The following is a 5,673-nucleotide window of genomic DNA, read 5'->3' as shown; positions in this document are numbered from 1 at the left end:
ACCACAACTTCTGCAGTCAGACCCCTTTCTTTCAACAATCCAACTTCAGCTAGCAGGGCCCCTGCCTCAGCCACCTCCTGGTCTGTGGGGGATTCGGTCCAGCTCGAAGTGCGAACATCCGGCTGTCTCCCTGACCGTGGGGGGAGGGAATTCCCATGATTCTCCACAATGAACCATTCCAGGAACCATCCCTTGATGCTGTCCTTGAGTGAGATGTCGAGGTAGTCAGTCTTCCTCCCACGGCGCATCTCCAAGCTCACGCCCCCACCAGCTGGTGCTGCCCTCCAACCATCCCAGGCCGACAGTGGTACAAATACTTCCAAAGGCCAAAGTGAGGCAAAACACCAAGGAAGGCTTCACATAAATGAACAAAAACAGAAACTTGGAGAATGGAATTGGGATTCAGATGGGTTAGATTCAAGCGATAGAAATCAAGGAGACCGCGGAAGAAAGGAGAAATGGGAAGAGCAAGTCCGCGGATAAGAAAAGGAACGTAAATGACGGATTCGTGGGTGTCTTCTGTCGGAACAGTGACCCCACGACAGATCCGCCATGAACAGAGCTCCTTCGGAGGAAGAAACTCCGATAGAAACGAGATGAAGAAGGTCGGATTCAGAGACAACAGACATATGGTTACCTGCGAAAGGCAACTGACTGTTGGGATCGATGGGGGGAATGATTGCGACGGACGAACTCGAAGCTTTCCGCTTGGGCGCCATCTCAAACTTGCTAGCGGGCGGAGCGAAAGCAATATTGCAGGAGAGCAGAGAAAGCCTGGACGCAGAAAAGCAGAAACTAGGGCATGGAACGCGGAGGCGTGCGATAGTGCAGTACATATGGGGTTTTCCCGGGCCAGGCGCCACTTCCAAAACGTTGGCATGCCATGTCATCACCCGGCCATTATTTCTAAAATGCGGGAGTGCCACATCATCACTCGGCCGTTATTTTGAAAACGGCCGACGCGACCCATTTTAGCTCAGCGGTTATTTCTAAAAACGCTGACGTTACCAGACTTCACCCGGCCATTGTTTCCAAAGCGGCCGGCATGGCCCGTTATCACTCGGCTGTTACCTCTAAAACGCCGACGTCGCCATCGATCACTCGGCTGTTACCTCTAAAACGCCGATGTCGCCATCAGTCACTCGGTTGTTATTCCTAAAGCGGTGACGCGGCTCCAAAGGATTCAGCTGTTACCTCTAAAACACCGACATCACCAGTAAACGCTCGGTCGTTACTTCTAAAACACCAACGTGGCCCGCTATCACTCGGTCATTACTTCAAAAAGCGCCAACACCACCAATAATAACTCGGCCGCTACTACCAAAGCACTGACGTCGCAAATGAAGCAGTCTGAAGCGTGATCCGATGACTCCAAGTTGTTACTCAAGCGTTGCAGACAGAAAACATCATTGGCGGTAAATATTAAAACAATCAACGACTGACCAGAAGGCAAAATAATGCACACAGAAGTGGGGCGAAATCATTCTTCATAAGGGAAGCGTTACTGCACTTACAAATCAACTCATTATGAGCTGATGCTTTCCCTACTACTACACTACATTTCACTAACTATACTACTAGCTACTACTACATTATTTCGCTAATACTATTTCTACTACTAATCTACACTAACATCTAAAACCAGTGGCGTCTAGCCACTGGCCTTGTTGCTGCCCTTGCTGCTGCCGCCGCCGTCGCCGCTACCACCCTTGCCGCTGCCGTCACCGCCCTTGCCGCTGTCGCTGTCGCCGTCACCGTCGCCTCCGTCGTCGTCGCCGTCACCGCCGTTGCCGCCGCTGCCCTCCTCGGACGGGTCAGAGGAATTCTCCTCGTCCGAGGAGTACTCCGACTCATCCGAGCCCTCGAGCCCGGCGCGCTCGACGACCCGGATGTAAGTCCATACCTCCGTGGCGATCCCCTGGGAGTCGTCTGAATCATCAGACGACGCCTGGGGAGAGGCAGGAGCCGGAGAGCCCTCGGACTCGGAGGAGAACTCCTCCTCCGAGTACTCTGAGTCGCCGAAGTCCTCTGAGGGAGGAGTCGGCTCGCGCTTGCGTTTGTCGCCGGAGTGATGCGAAGAACCACCACCTTTCTTGCTCTTGCCCATGGTGGAGTGGAAGGAAGAAGAGGAGAGTAAACAACAAGCAGCAGCAAGAAATGTGAAAATGCTGAAGAAGCAAGAACACTATTTATAGAAGAAGAAGGCAACCGCTCAACTCCTACCACAGGCACCGAACAGTCGCAAAAATTCAATATGCAATTCAAACCGTCTGAAGACACGCCAGGCGGCTGACGCCGCTTCACGTAACACGACACCCATTGGGACTCCAGTCAACTGTGCAGGCAATATGATTACACCCGCGGTCACATCAAGTTACTACTCAGAAGCAGGTTGCTAAACGCTCAGCATACCAAGCCATCCCTTGCCTACACCCATTGGGGGGGACGCCCATGAATTATCATTATATTTTCCAAAACTGTCACATCCGTACAGTATATGCAATGAATACTCCAAGACAGAAGAGAGATATCAGCAAGGATCAAAGGAAAGCCAAATATAGCCGATAAGGTATAAGTCTAATCGACAGAAGCATCAAAGCACGAAGTGACATGAAGACTAGTCAAGGGCCATCTATCGAACGTACAATCAGTCGCAGATCAAATAAATTGCAGGACCTAGCAAGATATGGGCAGATCACGTACTCAACCTCAAAGACAAAAATGTGTGCTGACCTCTAAAGCATAGTGTTAATAATATAATGCTGATTTATGAAGGCATGAAATGAAGACCTTCGAGTGGATTATTTTCAAAAATCCACTTGAAGCTCGGGGGCTACACCCATTGGGTGCACCCTCATTATCCCCGAAGAAGCAAAATGCTGACCTCTAAAGCATAAGGCAAAATTAAGACAAGGCTAACCTCTGAAAAAGCACAAGTGGAAGATGAAAGTGATTTCTGATAATACTTGAAGTGAAGACCTTCGAGTGGATTGTTTGCAAAAATCCACTCGAAGCTCGGGGGCTACACCCATTGGGTGCACCTTCGGTGCACCCAATGAAGTTCGAAGTCCAACAGTACAAAATGGTGACCTCCGAAGCATGAACCTGAGACAGAACACCGAATTTCGAGGAATAATAGCAGAAGAAGACAGTAAAAAATCGTTTTAATCAGATCACTCAGAATTCAAAAGCAGTGGCCCGACAGACTTATTTCCAAAGCATTCCCTGTTAAAATCAAAGACTGCAAGCTGGACCTAGGATATTTGTGCCGTTTATTTCAAAATCAACCCAAAGATCGTGGGCTTGTGGGGGACAGATATCCCCTGGGTCCACTAGAAGGATAAAAGACCTCACGAAAGGCCCAAGGGCCCCATAATTCATAAGGTCATCCCCTCGTAGGCCTGGGAGGAACAACCAGTGGAACGAATTAACGCAAGGCCGGGTCGGTGCAAGCCTAGATGGCCCAACAAATTCGAGCAGTGATCACAACAGTGACCCGACCTTCCCGCGCAGGAGCCACGTACAACGGAACCAAGCGAGGATGGGTCGGCAGAATTATAGGAGGATAGACTCAGATGGTTCACTATTTCTTAGGCACGCGTTGTTATGATATCTGCATGTAATGCCCCACGGTCGAGTATATAAGACCTAGGGGGCACCCCTTCAGATGAATCACTCACAACCCATCCATCCACCCCAACTCTCTACGTTCCCCGCACTAGAGAACTCCCTTGTAATCCACCACGCAAAACATTCTCACCAGGACGTAGGGTGTTAAGCATCTCAAAGCGGCCCGAACCTGTACACCATTGTCCACTGTTCCTCGTGCATCTTGCACGAACCATCGAGCTACAGTCGGTGACACCGTCCTGCACCTAAAAAAGCACCTTGAGGGGCAACCCCGGGTGTGCGGTCGGACCCAAAACACCGACACCAACCACCTCATTCATATTCATCTAAGCATTCTAAACATTCCATTCAATACAAGAGCAAAAGACTCCACTCCAAGACACATCCAATAGATTGAATCCTCTCTAAGCCTCCAAATCAACTCAATTTCATTAGGGACTTAAGAGAGGGTGTTTTGTGTTCTTTGTTGCTCTTGTTGCTTGGCTTGGCCTTTTTCTTCTCCCATTCTTATTCTCAAGTGCTTTGTAAGCGAAGCAAGAGACACCAAGTGTGTGGTGGTCCTTGTGGGGCCTTAGTGACCCGTGAGATTATGGAAGAAGGCTCACTCGGTCTAAGTGACCGTTTGAGAGAGGGAAAGGGTTGAAATAGACCCGGTCTTTGTGACCTCCTCAACGGGGACTAGGTTCTTTGGAACCAAACCTCGGTAAAACAAATCATTGTGTTCACTCATCTTGATTCTTGTTTGATTTTTTCCCTCTCTTCGGACTTGAATTTAATTCTAACGCTAACCCCGGCTTGTAGTGTGTGTTTAAAGTTATAAATCTCAGGTTTCGCCTATTCACCCCCCTCTAGGCGACTTTCAATTGGTATCGGAGCCAGTGCTTCATTAAGAGTCTAACCAACTCGAAGTGATGTCTGGAGATCATCCCAAGAGGGAGATCATGACTGGCGAAAAGGTCGTAAGCTCAGGGAGGACTCTCTCAAGGGAGTCCAGCAACAAACACAAGAAGGAATCCTCTTCCTCCTTCAAATCGCATCAGAGAGGTGACAAGACAAAGAAAATGAAGAAGGTGGTCTACTACGAGACCGACTCTTTGTCACCCTCCACATCAAGCTTTGAGTCGTCCACTACTTCTAAGCGCCATGAGCGCAAGAAGTATAGTAAGATGCCCCTACGCTATCCTCGCATTTCAAAGAGCGCTCCATTACTTTCCGTACCCCTAGACAAACCACCATATTTTGATGGTGAAGATTATTGTATGTGGAGTGATAAAATGAGGCACCATCTAACCTCACTCCACGAAAGTATTTGGGATATTGTTGAGTTTGGAGCGCAGGTACCAAAGGTGGGGGACAAAGACTACGACTTCGACGAGGCCGCCCAAATTAGGCACTTTAACTCCCAAGCCGTGTCTATACTCCTCGCCTCCTTGTGTCGAGAGGAGTATAACAAGGTGCAAGGGCTAAAAAGCACCAAAGAAATTTGGGACGTCCTCAAAACCGCACACGAAGGGGACGAGGTGACCAAGATCACCAAGCGTGAAACGATCGAGGGAGAACTCGGTCGATTCGACCTCAACAAAGGAGAAGAGCCACAAGCCATGTACAACCGGCTCAAGGCAATGGTGAATCAAGTGCGCAACCTCGGGAGCACCAAATGGGATGACCATGAAATGGTCAAGGTTATTCTTAGATCCCTCGTATTTTGTAATCCTACTCAAGTTCAATTAATACGTGGGGATCCTAGATACAAGCTAATGTATCTCGAGGAAGTTATTGGCAAGTTTGTGAGCTTTGAACTTATGATCAAAGACTTGAAACACATTGTCAACTTAGAGCAAGGCGCCACCTCTACACCCGAGGTGCAACCCATCGCATTCAAAGCGACAGAAGAAGAGAAGAAGGAGTGTACACCAAGTAGGCTTCCAATCGATGCCTCCAAGCTCGACAACGAGGAGATGGCGCTCATCATCAAGAGCTTCCACCAAATCCTCAAACAAAGGAAGGGGAAAGACCACAAGTCCCGCTCCAAGAGGGTGTGTT

Source organism: Zea mays, chromosome 10 (genome assembly GCF_902167145.1).
Source record: "Zea mays cultivar B73 chromosome 10, Zm-B73-REFERENCE-NAM-5.0, whole genome shotgun sequence".
Taxonomy (NCBI): domain Eukaryota; kingdom Viridiplantae; phylum Streptophyta; class Magnoliopsida; order Poales; family Poaceae; genus Zea; species Zea mays.
Note: the sequence above shows the minus strand (reverse complement) of the source record.